This window comes from Molothrus ater, chromosome 3 (assembly GCF_012460135.2).
Source record: "Molothrus ater isolate BHLD 08-10-18 breed brown headed cowbird chromosome 3, BPBGC_Mater_1.1, whole genome shotgun sequence".
Lineage (NCBI taxonomy): Eukaryota > Metazoa > Chordata > Aves > Passeriformes > Icteridae > Molothrus > Molothrus ater.
Genome location: NC_050480.2, coordinates 89,148,611 through 89,163,775, shown reverse-complemented (window position 1 = coordinate 89,163,775; position 15,165 = coordinate 89,148,611). Strand labels below are relative to the sequence as shown.

At 43.8% G+C, this 15,165-nt stretch overlaps 1 long non-coding RNA gene across 2 annotated transcripts in view; it reads left to right on the top strand.

Annotated features, from left to right (window-relative positions):
• The window catches only part of LOC118685725 (uncharacterized), a 76,954-nt gene extending 62,931 nt beyond the window's left edge, over nt 1-14,023 (top strand). For both annotated transcript variants that reach the window (XR_004980025.1, XR_008508297.1), the window contains 2 exons: nt 1,270-1,360; nt 13,092-14,023. This is a non-coding gene — a long non-coding RNA (uncharacterized LOC118685725). The remainder of the gene's footprint in view (nt 1-1,269; nt 1,361-13,091) is intronic.
• Nucleotides 14,024-15,165: the final 1,142 nt, after the last annotated feature.

Sequence of the window (15,165 nt, the reverse complement as noted above, 5' to 3'; positions counted from 1 at the left end):
AGGCTGATTAGGTTATTGGTGTGCCCACAGTAATAACATTGTTTACACTGGAACTGGAACATGGCAATGTCCTTAACAGGCCTCCTTGATCAGACCCTCCAGAAAGAAAGGGGAAAGAAGGAAAAAGGTAAATCCAAAGAAGGAACAGGGTAGAAATAATGTAGAGCAAGGAATATGGGAAGAAAATGCTGCACCAAAAAGCCAGCAATGGGCTGCACGTGTCCCCATGTATCAGGGATCAGACAATCCAGCTCGTGGTTTGTTCTTACACCCTTCTTAACTGCACAGGGTGCCTGTTCAGTGTAATACAAAATGAGATGTGTTTCTGTATTTTAGCTGAGTTTTTTGAGTTCAAACCACCTTTAAAGTGCGTTAGCAATCCTATAACACCTGACAAAGAGGAAAGGCTGGGTACAGTTCTTCCTCCCCAATACACCCAGTCTTCTGTGCCACACTCTCTGCCCCCAAAAAAGGCATGGTAAGAAAGAGGCATTCTAATCTTTACAGAGATTCACTTCAATTGGCTTTGGATTGCTTGAGCCCTCCACTTTTGTATTCTAAAGAAACCAAGAGAAAGCTCGTGAAGATCAGAGGCAGCTGAATGTCTTTATGTATAAAATAACTTGAAAGGTAGGGCTTAACCCAGCAAAAGAGAGAAAAATTCACAGTTCACCTACTCTATCCAGTCACAGATTTGTAATTTTGACACTTGTGATAAAACTAAAAGAAAAAAATGTTAAAATTACATGGGGAAGGGAGGGGGGTCATAAGTCCAAACTAAAATCCTGAAAAAAATAATTTCAGGACTTCAATTGTCCCTACAGATTTCCTCTAAAGACTGACAGCATGTGGCACTGTCTTACTCTAATTTTCTCTAAAGGGAAAATGTGACACTGTATTAACATTGAATTAATCAGAGGAGCCAAATATATCTGTATGCAGAATATATCTGTATCTCCCTATCTCAGAAAACTTTCTACCCCAACTGAGCACCAGCTGGAAGTGAAATTCTTGCAATGGAGCCCTTTCTGTTTAATCCCTTAATCTTCTCAACAGTAGGGATTCTCTCTCAAACCCGACTGGAAAGTAACATCTGCACTGTTGAAAGAGAGAAAGCAGCAGAAGGCAAGCCACGGAGGCCTCAGCTCCCTCTCTCCCACTCAGTAGTTTTCTCTTGAAGATGCCTGTTTAAGGACAGTTTACATTTAATGACAGTGACACAGATCAGGCAGAACCCCAGAGGCTGAAATGTTTTCTGTTTCTTAGCAGTTATGGCTCCCCATTCTCATGATGTGGCAGGAGAACTTCAAATGACAAGGAGACCACAGAGATGGATTAACCTGCAGAGATGGATTAACCTGTAAGTGTTGTTATTCCCTGAGAGTTACTACCTGTCCTCCCTTCAACCTTCCCTTCTTATTATTTATGGTTAGTATTTTGACAGCTTAGACCACAGGGATGTTCCTGTCTGTAACATGTCCTGACTGTCAGTCCCAGGGCTTTATTATGGGTTTCAATGTCTCCTTTAGACTCGAGGTTAAGCAGCATAGTAGCACAGATTAGTTGAGTGGCTGCTTCCCAAATGCTAGGTCAAAATTTCTTGGGTCTCCCTGGTTAACCCAGCCTTACAAAACCCCATGAAAAGTCAGGCACAGCACTCACAATCTTGTTATGTCTTCTTACAATCTAATCTAATGGGGGAAACACCCATGTCTAATTAGAATTAAATGTAAATATGTATTAATGTATAGAATTCCTATGTATAATATCTTCAAAATATCAAACCTGATATTTGAAGGGAGGATAGGGGGAAGATTGTTGCTAGAGTATTTTTTCCTGTTTTTAAATAATACTTTTATGGGGACAGGGAAGAAGATAACTCTGAACTCAGGTGACCAGATGGGTTGCTAATGTGGCTCACTTCATTCTGTTCCCTCTTTGAATATCTGTCTTGTTTCCTCTCTGCCCCTTTTTCCCTCTTTTAAATTCTCACAATGCTGCAGTACAAGTATCTGTTGCAGAAAGGAGAGGTGATGGTATCTAGCCTTATGTTGTTAGACTGGCCTTTTTCTGAAACAGTACTCACAGTCAATTAAAGCAAACTTTTTACCAATGGCCAAGAAAATCTTTACAGAAATTCTTCATGCTTACTTTTTTAGAAACCCTTCAACTTTATAATATTAATCACTTGCTATGGAGAACAGATCCTGACCCATACCACATCTTAGGTTAGAAGCTACTTTTTGGAAGAAATAGTGAGTTGTGAGTCCAAATCAGGCATACACTGAAAAAGGCAAGAGCACAGTGATAAGAATGCACCTTTTTGGTCTTTCACCTAAAGTTTGTAATTTATCATAGATTCCATTGGATATTCTGTGACTTCTGGTGAGGATTAAACATAAAGAATGCTCTACTTTAGCTTTCTGGGCTCAGAATCTGTGACTTGTTTTATGGTTGAGGAAAAATTGGTATGCAGGCCCAGAGCTCCCTTCTCTTCCAGTCTCAGCTGGAAGCTTCTGGCTCCTCACTAGAGTGAGATCTGCCCAAGAACCATTGAGTTACTGATCTGTGACACCGGAGAAAAGGTCCCCAGGGGAGACATTTAGATGGCACTGCAGTGGTGGTCAAGAAAGATATTGAAGGGACTGGGGACCTAAGTTTACAAGCAGCCCCAAGCCCCGTGAGCATATGTAGGGCATCTTGCCTGTGGGTATTCTCTTTATTCAAGTCATGCTGATAATAGCAAACACCTCCCCTACTGAGCACACCACACTTTCCAGGTTGTCTGTATCCAAAACAGACCAGAGACTTGAGGCAGACCTTCTGATTGCCTCTCTCTTCCAGCTGGATCCATCACACAGAAGACACAAGAGTATCCCGGGCTCTCATAGAATCAGGTCTTAATAAAATATATAACTAATAACTTAAAGATAAGTAAATTATTTCAGTGAGGAAAATTTAGGTAAAGTGACTGAAAAATATGAACTAGAAAGGCTGGTAAACAACTTTTCTTCTATCCACCAAGTCCTGGATAGGTAGGCACATTCCTCCAGTCCTTGTTCAACTTTCAGTGCCTTCATGAGCCAAAAGTACCCCACTAAGGTTCAGCAGTAAGCCTGCTTCCCTGTCAGGCCTCCTTCATCTCTCACATGCTTCTCAGTCTGTTCCTTGCATGTTGCCCCTTTTCTCCACTGCCCATCCCATCCTTATTTGGGAAAGCTGTACCATGCCCACATTTTCTTAGGGAAAAAGAAATCATCCTCCTTTCACCTCCTCCCCAAAGGTTTTGGCTTGACCCAGAAGGCAGCAGTGAAGACCTTCTTACTCTCATAACCTCTGCAACATGATGTACAATACACAATAGTGGGCCAGAAATAAATTAGAGAAGGAATACTTATGTTCCAAGGTTGTGGTACACTCTGCTGCTTTTATGTCTGCAGTGTTCCTGGTGGGCCCTTTAGAAAGCCAGAGTTAATGCAATGGTCTATGAGTAACAGAGTGCAATTAGTGCAGGCTCCTGGAAGCATGTAAGGCAGGAGAATCGATCTTTGCAAACCTTGGCCTTAGCCTGCAAAGAGGTGGTTTATGATCATGGTGCTTTTTGACCTGTCAGCGTCATGGCAGTATATTACAAAGGCTGTTGCTGTTCCTCCCTGGAGCAGCACTGGAAACAAAAGTGGATTAAGGGGCAGAGGGCACTGCACTGCCTCCTCAGCTATCCAAATGCAAAAAGAGATATATTGCATGGCCAAGAAGAGTTTGTAATGTAACAGCTTAGTGCTGTTGTTAACACACCAGCCCAGTAAGAATCCCCATGCTGTTGCATTCCGAAGGTCAGGTGCCTCCCCTCACTGTATCTTAACTGGGAGGCTGAGTGGTGAGCACTGATTCATGGTCAGCACCTTTTCATTTCTGCCCTGACCCAGATTCTGAGCTTTTGCTCCAAACTGGCATGACACTGCAGGGATCAGAGGCCATTTGCTCTATTGTTGGCAGCTAGGTACAAGACTGTCCAGGGAGAGGTGGAGTGGAAGTGTTGGAAAAAGATAAGTTTCAAAAATAGACATTTTTACTGGGGAAATCCTAAAATGCCACTGTGCAATCCGGTGATACCAGGGATATGCCATATTTGCCCTTAGGAGCCAACAGCTCTGCTTTGCTGAGGGCTTTAGTGGAATTGCAGTCGGGTGGTGATGTAAACACACAGACCTCCCACTTCCAGCTCTCTTGATCCCATTGCTTTGAATTGCAGATTCAGGCTGACCATACAAAAGAACACACAATGAGAAATTCTTTTTCTTTTTCTCTTTCTTTCTTTCTTTTCTCTCTCTCTCTTTCTTTCTTTCTTTCTTTCTTTCTTTCTTTCTTTCTTTCTTTCTTTCTTTCTTTCTTTCTTTCTTTCTTTCTTTCTTTCTTTCTTTCTTTCTTTCTTTCTTTCTTTCTTTCTTTCTCTCTTCCTCTCTCTCTCTCTCTCTCTTCCTCTCTCTCTCTTTCTTTCTCTCTTCCTCTCTCTCTCTCTCTCTTTCTTTCTCTCTTCCTCTCTCTCTCTCTCTCTTTCTTTCTCTCTTTCTTTCTCTCTTTCTTTCTCTCTTCCTCTCTCTCTCTCTCTCTCTTCCTCTCTCTCTCTTTCTTTCTCTCTTCCTCTCTCTCTCTCTCTTTCTTTCTCTCTTTCTTTCTCTCTTTCTTTCTCTCTTCCTCTCTCTCTCTCTCTCTTCCTCTCTCTCTCTCTCTTTCTCTTATCAAAATCTCTGCAAGTGTGCTGAGAGGGGTGGGAGGGTGTCTGCTGCAGATTATTACTGAGACCACTTGTGACACTTTCTCATTAGCCTGTGTAATGGGAAGCCAATCTGCTGCTCAGGAAGCAGCACTGCAAATTATTTTCAGCCACAGATGATGCAGCCTGGCTTTGAACTGCTTAGGCCTTGTTGCAACAGAAGCACCAGCAATATTCATTTAATGTGCATTGACCTTTTCCTGACCTGGGAGACAGAGACAGCTCCTGCTCTGGCCTTTTTCTATCACCATGCTTTTTTCTGTAAAGATTTTGCTTGGCAGACTACCAGGAGGAAAACACTAAATGCTGTCTGCAAAAAAAAATACCAAGTTTGTTTGGCTTCAGTACAGCTAGGGGACAGAAACAAATTTGTTTATCTCTCCTCTTCTGTAGCCATGCTGAGGACACATGGCAACTTTTGAACCTTAAAGGACAGCAATATGGAGTGAGGACAAAGGAGTAATCTGGACAAAGGGTGCCCCTAGGGCATTAAAAATAACTACTCCCCTCACCTTCTGTTGCTGCAGTAAGCTCACACCACTTGTCACTCAGCAGGAGATCTGTATCAAATAGGATGAAACTGGGGATGACAGGAAGTTCCTGAATGTAGACAAATCCATCAAGTCCATGCTTTGGAAATGAAACTCTGAAGTACTACCTGCTCCTAAAATGATATCACTTTAATATGCAGTTGTAGGGGCACAAGTTTTTCATTATCCATGACAGCAGAAGAGAGACTGGGGATGATGCCTGACCCCAAAGTTTGATGCACTACACAGTAGCAGGCCAGCACAGCCATAGGACCAATTGCAGCAAAATCTGAGCACCCACAACAGAGGCATAAATGAGGAGAAGGGGAAACATGAGACAAATGTGGAAGGGTATGAAGAAAACACCTCTTCCTTGAAAATCAACCAGAGCTGGAGGGAAGAGATCACAAAGAAGCAGAATACAAGATGAGAGATTACTGCCTGGTCAAAAGCATAAGACTTCATACTTGAGTTGGATGAGCCTTTACTGACAACACTACACAACCATCACAGAACCCGACTGGGTCAGGCATGCCTCAAGACCTGACCACAGAATCTCAGAATCATTAGGGTTGGAAGGAACCTCTGGAGATCATCCAATTCAACATCCATGCCAAGGTAGGGTCACCTAAAGCAGGCTACACTGGAACACATCCAAGTAGATTTGGAATATCTCCAGAGAGGGAGATCCACAACCTCCCTGGGCAGCCTGTTCCAGGGTTGTGCCACCCTCAATGTAAAATAGTTCTTCTTCCTCATGTTGAGGTGGAACTTTGTGTGTTTTAATTCATGGCCATTGCTCCTCATCCTGTCACTGGGCACCACTGAAAAGAGTCTGGCACCCTCCTCCTGGCACTCACCTTTGAGATGTTTGTATGAATTGAGGGCCCCTGTCAGTCTTCTCCAGACTAAACAGGCCCAGCTCCCACAAGCTCTCCTCATGAGAAAGATGCTTCAGACCCTAAATCATCTCTGTAGCTCCTGCTGGGCCCTTTCCAGTAGCTCCTTGTCTTTCTTGTACAGAGGATCCAGAACTGGACACAGCACTCCAGATGGGGGCTCACCAGGGCTGAGTAGAGGGGGAGGATCACCTCTCTTGACCTGCTGGCCACACTGTTCCTGGGCACCCCAGGGCTGGGGTGCCACACTCTTCCTGGGCACCCACTGGCCCTCCTGGCTACAAGGACACACTGCCAGCTCATGGTTAACTTGCCATCCACCAAGACTCCCAGGTCCTTCTCAGCAGAGCTGCTCTCCAGCAGGTCAGCCCTCAGTCTGTACTGGTACTTGGGGTTATTCCTCCCCACATGCAGGACCCTACACTTGCCCTTGTTGAACCTCATTAGGTTTCTCTCCACTCAGGTCTCCAGCTTATGAAGGTGCCACTGAATGGCAACACACACTTTGGGTGTATGCCTAATGGTACAATTTTATATCTTCTGTAACCAGAAGGCAATTTTTGTTCTATTTATTCCCACTCCATCTTGTTTTCTGCCTCCTTGCTCTACAGATTACTCTGAAAGCTAAGAAAAACATACTGCAAAGAAAAACATACTGCAATTTCAGTTGCCTCCTTGGAGGAAGGCCTTTATATTTCCTTCTTGGCCTTTCTTGTTCTCTGGTTTATGGATTGCTGACATACTCATGTGGCCTTTGTTTTGACCTCTGCATTATATGCCAGGGCTTGAGAGAACACATCCAAGGAGCAAATGGGCATTTGTCAGAAATATTTATGCAAAGACAGAGCACTGATGTCTGAGAGAGCCTGCCCTGGATGCAAAAGGGTTGTGCCACATCAAACTGTTCTGACATCAGTTGTCACCTTGGCCAATCATGTAAGCAAATGTTGGTCTGGCACCCACTTCAAAGAAGCTGTGCAGAAAGATCTCACTATTCCAAGGTGCAGGGCTGTGAATTCTCCCTCTAACATGTTTGCACAAACCATGAGGCTTAGAAGGGATAAAGGTTCCATTCCAGCTATTTATCCTGTGTAGAATCAGAAACCCAAAAAGATACAGCCAAATGAATTTCTGGCAATAGAGGAGTTTAAACAAATTGCAGAGTCACGGGACAAAGCCTTGCTGCCTAGAAAGCCAAGAGGGGACAATACTAGAGCAAATTGCAATTACCTGCTAACTCTGGTACTTCTAAAGCTGACTCTCATTGCCATTGCTGGCTGATAATTTTTTACAGCAATCTTGAATGTTTACATTGAATTAATAAACCCCAAACATTTGTGTCATTAACTTCTGGGCTTGGTAATTCTGACATTTCTGGTATTTCTTCTCTAGTGTGCAGAAAGCACTCCCCCCCTCCCTCTCCTCCAGTGTTGTAAAGGCTCCAAGTAGCTCAGTATAATCTCTGCCCTTTTTTCCAAGATCCCCCTGTGGGTCCTTGCCCCGATTCGGGATCAATCTGAATATAACCTCTGACAAAATGACTACACCCCATCTCAGCACACTCCTGCTCCACATTCTGCTAAGTTGATTTTAGGGCTAATTGGACACAGGCAACAGAACAATTTAACTTCCCTGGAAGATGACAGCACTTAAATGCTCAGAGCCATTGAGAGTAGCTGTATGCAGGAGCTAATTTTTCCACCTCAGTTATCACAGGCAGCTTTCATGCACTGGAAGTTTTAGGGCAATACTTCTCATCAGAAAAGAAACCAAGTGTTCAGAACTACATCACTACATCAGCCCAGGACATTAATTTTCTCATTCTCTAATCTGTGTTGAGGTGTGCCCCAAACGGCCCTTTTCCCTACTGGGAAACATAAGAGCCAGCAGCATTACAGGTCCTACAAAAAATGATGCAGAGGATGGAGTGAGCCTGCTGCTGTTCACTGAACAGAGCTGAGGAAAATGGGATGAAATTGGGAATTAAAAAAAAAAAAAGGAAAGACTGAGCATTTGGAGAAAATGAAGCAGAGGAACAAAGAAAGGCAGACAAGAGGACAGAGGCCTCTCCTTCAGCTGAGTTGCTCCTTCCTGGACATGTAAAGCTATGGCACTGAAAAACTTTGGGAAAAGCTTTCTGGTCACCTGGCAAGAGGCTGCTGAAAAAGAGAGCTGAAGAGTGCTCTTGATATCCCTGTAGTTTTGAAACCTTTCAAAGGAATTGTTTCCTCCTGGTATTCCCATGGGTGTGAGAGGGAGGGGACCTCTTTTTAAAATGTGTTAGCTGCTTGAAGGTCACCTCAAACACCACTCTGAAGACAATGATATGGGTAAACATTTCAGCCTCACCTATGCTCCAGCAGAAAGAATGAAAACCTCGCTGTTTTCATGGTACCTAAGTGCTCCCTTGTGAAAAGGAGAGAGCCCATCTATCCAGACATCTCAGACCATCATGTGGCTTGAGCCCCACCCCACACCCAAGCCCTGTTCACAGCCATCCTTCCGTGGTGGGAGCGGGGCTCTGTGCTGGGGACACACTGCATTGCCCCAGGAAATGCAACCTGTTGTGCAACAGCATGTCACCCCCTTTGCCAAACAGAAAGCAGCTGGGAGAAAACATCTACCCCTAAATGTAGATTTATTAACACTCAGCACCAGGAAAGTCAAGGTCAGGGGTTAAAGCTTGCCTTTATCCATCACCTCTTGATATGACCTTGGTGGGGCTTTTTGCAAAGGGCAGGGACAGTTGACGCCGTAATGAGCTGCTCTTCCCAGGAGACCCAGCACGATGAAACAGGACAGAACATCCACTTTCATGTACCGCTGCAAGAATACAGGTTTGATTTGCAATAAGTTTTCCATTAAAAATACATGGGAACTTACCTCAAAGAGACAGAGAGTAGACCACAGGATAAAGTCTTTTCAGCCAGCTTTTAATGAAGACAATTATAGCCACGTATTTGAGGCTTTCCTTCTTCATTCTTCTCCAAAGAAAACAGGCTCATTTCACGGGGCAAAACTAGAATGAAAAATAAATTTGCAAGTGTTGTACTTTAACTGGGTCAATTACATTTTGAAATCTGAATGACTGTGGTTTTAATACAACTAAGTCCATAAAAATATTAGCTCACATGGATGTGTAATAGCTGCTTTTCAGAATGAAATGGTTTTTAAATTCTGAGGAAATTAATAGTTTCTAAGGAAAGAAGAAAAATACAACTTGGGTGGTCACTGAGACCATTCATTTTAAGAGTTTGCCAATAGATTGAATCATACAAGGAAGGATCTAATGCTGCTTTATTCTGAGTACCTATTGAGGCATTCATTCATCTCTCAATCAAGACTGGATGTCACAAGTTTTGTCATTTGTTTGAACTTATATTCCAAACATGGTAAACAAGGTGCTCTTCGGTACTCTCCTTCACTATTTCCTGTCCTGTCCCTCCCTCTCCAGGCACACATGGAGAGCCTGTAGCAGTTTGCTCAGTGGATTTGTGGATTTTACCCAGTGAACTATGGAGTTTGTTCCACCTATCTGTATTTCTGAATTTGAACTCCAATCTCATATTCATAACTGATGTATCTCGAAACTTGGAAATTCACAGCATACAAAATATCCTCTTCTGCTCAATTGATTCTCTGTTACTACTGACACTGACACAGGGCCATTATTTTTATGCAGGTAAGGACAGGGAAGAAGGCCACACAGTCACCAATCCAGACTGGAACAATGCCAAAAATTACTGGTGTTTCATGTGGAATAAAGGCAGAAAGGCAGTGCACATAAACCAGTTTACACCCCTGTCTGCTAGCAGATCTGATCCATCAGGATTAGATTGTTCTCATCTATGAACATTTTTCCTTCTGAGCAGTACATCATCTTCTGAGGCTCTGAGGTGAAGTTAGGGGTGCAGATGGAGTTCAAGCATCATTCTTAGAAAAGAGAGATGCTTTGGCGTACTCAGATCATGATACCTTTAAAGGTGCCCAACAGGTTCAGAGCAGATGCTGTAAAGAATACCTCTTTTCAAATTGTCTCCAGCTGGAAATCAGAAGACAAATGAAGCATAGTCACCAGCATTTTTTAAAACTTTGGTTTAAAGAGCTGAACTGTGAACATGGTATAATGTGAACTGTAACAGCCTCATTAACTTAAAGCAGATCTGGACCTGCAACTCTCTTAGAACGGCCAGGACACAGGGCCAGTCACTTCTCCACCCACCTCCAGCAGCAGCACTGGGGAAAACAGAGGCACAAACATCTGCCACTCCCATCCCAGGAGCCATCACACCAGATGGTACAAAAACCATCGATAGCACAGGCAAGAGCCCATGGACAACAGGGACTATAGCAGCACTGAATCCTGACCAACTCTAAAGCTGGGTAGATTGGGCAAAATGGCTCTTCTGTTCACTCTGCCTTGCACTCTGCCCTTCTATGAAGCAGCCACAGTGGGCCACCATCATGGCACTTGGCTGTGTTCCACTCCATCCCCAGAAGCTGTAAGCTTTATCAAAGTGCCAAGACAGGCTTTGGGTTCAAATTCTATTAATTTGCAAAATTCTCTGATTCCTCTCTGAGTGTCTTCTGTGTTATTTAGGCAAAGTGCTTTTCCTAGAGCAGTCTATTTTTTCTCAATATTGCATTTATAAGAAGAATTTCCTTACCCAGAACCAGCAGACACTCCCCCTGCTCCACATTTCCTTATCTTCCTCCCTGTCCCCATAAAACTATTATTTAAAAACAGGAAAAAATACTCCGGCAAACAATCTTCCCCTCATCCTCCCTGCTATCTGTTTAAATATCCTTGACTGCAAGACATTCAGTACAGAACAGTCATCAATTTTTAATTCATTTAATCTCTTGGTAACAGTGTTCTTGTGAACTGACGGGCCCCTGAGGAAACTTCAGACAAACCTCAGACACTGGATCCAGGAATGAAATTTTGAGGATAGAGTGGACTCTGTGACACTGTAGGGGTTAATGGGGGAAACAAAAGATACTTAAAACCAAGAACCTTTCACCCCCAGCCAAATCAAAACACATTGTAAACCAGAGCTCTGTACCCTAACACAGCACAGATTGAAACAAGCAGCAGGGAGAGAATTCCCTGCGTCAGAGATGTTCATGATTCAGCAAACTTGGGAAGGAGCCCTCTGAGTAATCATGTGGGTTGTCTGCGCTCCTGGTCCTGCTCCTGCTTCTTCATTCTTGTTCCAAGAAGCTCAGAGAACATCCTTATATGCCGTCAGTAATTAAATTCTGCCTGCTTAAATGCCCTGGAAGTCTCAAGAGAGGGCAGTTTTTCTCCTTGAGTCTGTAAATGTGGGGGAATCTAATATTGTGCGTATCTGCATTGTTCTCCAAAGAACTGTCACTCAAAAATGGACAAAATGCTACCTGTGTACAATGTGAATGTTAATTGGCTCTGCAGGCATTTTAGGGTAGGGAGCAAGAGAATTCTTGGCTATATTCAATCATGTCATATAATGGTAGCACTCGCAGGGCCCAGATGTGCTAGAGTGTTCCATGAAAACAGGAAAGAGCAAAACCCCATCCTCAGTATTTTATCATCTCATGAAAGAGGTTAAAAATATCCTATAGGTCCAGTTCTGTGGCAGCCAGAAATTATGTGTTTTATCTGAACCCAAGTTTTCTCTTCACAGAATGTATAAGAACTACATTTCTCTGAGGAGGCTCCTTTTGGAAGGAGAAACAGGTTTGATCACATGCTGTATGATACTGAACTTGATGCACACATAGAGCCGCATCAGCTCTATAGCACCCAAGCAGCACAAAATGCACATAGCTCCAGACATCCAAAGTGTCTGGATCCCACTGACTATCACAGAGAAATGCAGTGCTAACAAGGGTGGCAGCAGAAAGAAGCCTAAAGCCTTCAGCCACCCCCCTCAGCACCCTCAGCCCTCCTTCTGAGTTGAGATTCCTGCCCAGAATTTCCTTACCTGCAATACCTGGCAAGCTGCTCTGTAGGGATGGGAATGGCTCAGTCCTGCTCAGCTTCTAGAGGCCAATGCTAAATAGCTGCTTCAAGCTGACTCAGTTGTAAAGAGACTGTGGCTGTTCACACTAAATCACAGAACACAATTCCCCATCTTTCCATATGCACCTTAATGTAACAGGCAGGCTGCTGCTGCAATGACAGGCAGCACAGAACACAAGGCATTACACTTCAGAGCTACTCAGTAAATTGGTATGGTTTTTTGCAAGATTGTGCAATGTTTAGGACATTTGGGGTCTATTTTTTTCAAAAATGGTGACTAGAAATTCATGATGCAAACCATGGCCTCAATGCTTAGTGCTAAAGTGCTTTCCAGGACACCCACCAGCAGAACTGCAGCTCAGCCAGACACAGAGATGCTGGGATAATTTGCAAAGTTACTATTTCTTGCAGATTTCTTTTGTCCCCTATTTGTGATGCCTTTTTCTAACCAAGTTATTTGCCATTTACCAGCAGCACCCTCTGATTCTTTGCCTGTGTACCTCCTGTTCTCTTTGACACTATTAAGAACATTATTTTCTATTCTTCTGTCAGTGGAGTGTGCTGATGATTAGCACTGCAATATCTGGTCCCCTTTATTGAAAATGTTAATCCTTCCTTTTTGCAGGGCTTCTTTAGCCAGGGGTGTTAATACTTGGTTAATAGAATCAGGCTGCCTTTTTCTTCATCTCTTGTGTTGCATGTCTTTTAGGAAGGGAATTCTTTTTTGTCTTTTGGTCAGAATTTATTATAGTCTCTTGTTTGGTTCTTTTTTTTTCTCAGAGGGTCTGCTTTGCTTTGACTTTTTCTTTTTTTTCCCTGTGGTTATGTTCTAACACTTAGCACTCAGAACACTCACTGTTCTGTGTCTTTTTTGGTTCCTGTAGTCTGTAAAGGGAACTTAGGAGTGTGTCCATCAAGGAGGAGTTACCTGTCTTCATAACCAAGAAGAGGACTGAGAGCTGAGAGGCTTCCCTCACTCAGTGCAGAGATAAGGCTTTCCACAAGCTTCCCTTCAACTGGAAGATAATTTCAGAATTTGGATAGTAACTAGCATCCACCCACTGCTCACAAGACATTTTTTTTCATGAAGAGAATATGATGTGAAGCATGGGATATCTATTATACCTTCAGGAATCACAGATCCTGCCCCAGGGCAAAGGTGAGGTTGCCAAGATGCAAACCGAAGATGGCTGCAGAATGAAGTGTAGGTAGCTTCAGTGGCATGATCTTTTAATCCTGATCAGGTAGCAGCTGAGTGAAAACTCCTCTTGTTTTGATGTGAAGAGCACAGACCCTATATCCCACAAATTGCTGTTGTGATGATTTTCTTTACAAGGAAAGACATCACCTGGAGAAATGCAGTCACTCAAGGAAGAAAAATGCCAAGTCATCTGAAGCTTTGTCTCTCCTGATTGCAATCATATTTTATTCTCAAGTAAAGAGAAATAGTTTTGGCATGAAGCTACGAAGCAGTGGATGTTCAACCTGCGGCTACTGTGGATATAGGACTCCAGGACGATTTTCAAGGTCATCCCAACACACAGTTGTGCTCCCAGTGGAAATAGTTTCAGCAGGCACCCATCCTAAAGCTGGATGGAGCTATGAGAACTGGCTGGCTCTCCCTCCATCTATCCAGCCAGCCAGCTGAAGGGGCCATGAGCAATGCGGGAACTGCGGGGCAACTTTCCCTGAGTCTTCTACGAGTCAGACCACGAGGTTGGCAGAGTTCTCCTTTGACCCTTCGCCCCTAAACAGCCACGACCCTTCCTGCGCTGCAGCCCCCAGGCACAGGCGGCCCGGAGCGCGCCGGGAGCGGGAGCGGGAGCGGCCCCGGGAGCGGCCCCGCCCGGCGCGGCCGCCTGCGCACGGCGCCGCCCGGTGGCCGCAGCGCCGCATTGCACGGGCAGCGCGCGGAACCCGCCCCGGGGCTGCGGCGCGGGTTTGAGCGACAGCCGTCCCTAATTATGTTAATTGCACAGCTCCTTTTTTTCTTTTTTTTTCCTCTCCAGAAACCCTTAGGCTTTTGTTTGCAGGGAATAAATAAAGAGGGATTAGTTACGTTTATCTGTGTTTTCCTAAGTCTTTACGGAATAACTGTTACATGTAATTAAGTAATTTGTCTGTCCTTGACCATGCTGATAGCAAATTACCAGACATTACTGATGAGGTTCCATTACATTTTAAGAATAGATTACATGGATCTGCGATTTATTGATTTTTATTTCTTATTTTAGACAGGATCAGCTGGAAATAATGGTCTTATGAAGGTAAAAACGCAATGTGCTTTGACAAGTCGCATTTATCCAGCAGTATTGTTTCGCTATATATGGATGTGGGATTCCAAAACCATTTTTAACATTGCCTCAACACAGAGATATTCTCCCTCTGGAGAGAGTTTCAGCAGGCACACCTGGAGCTATGGGAACTGATTGAATCCCTCCCTCCACCCACCCATCCATCCAGCTGAGGAGCCGTTGTCTTCTCCACAAAGGATCTGCACTGAACCAGCTGCACAGCAAGTTTTCCATTCACAGCTTTCCCCGGGCCACTGTCAAACATGCTGATTGGATATATTCAGGCAACTTTTGTTAAGAGCAATATCATCCTGGATCTGTCCTCTGTGATCCTGCTGATAGTGAAATAATTCACACTCTTCAAGGATCCAGCTTTGCTGCTTCCCCTATACTTTGCTGCATCTCAAATCACTAATCCATATACCCTTTTCTTAAAATCTGCTTCCTGTGAGGTTTTCCATATAATTGTCACACCAGATTGATAAGTTTCTCTTCATGAACCACGAAGCATCGATGTGCAGAGATAATGTCAAAACATCATGTCTAAAAATAGATTCTCTTGTCCAAGATACAGATACCATTTCATTCACTTACTTTGAAGGCACTTTATTGAGCCTGTCAGGTCCTTACATTCTCCCAGGGAATATGTTCCCCTCAAAACTCA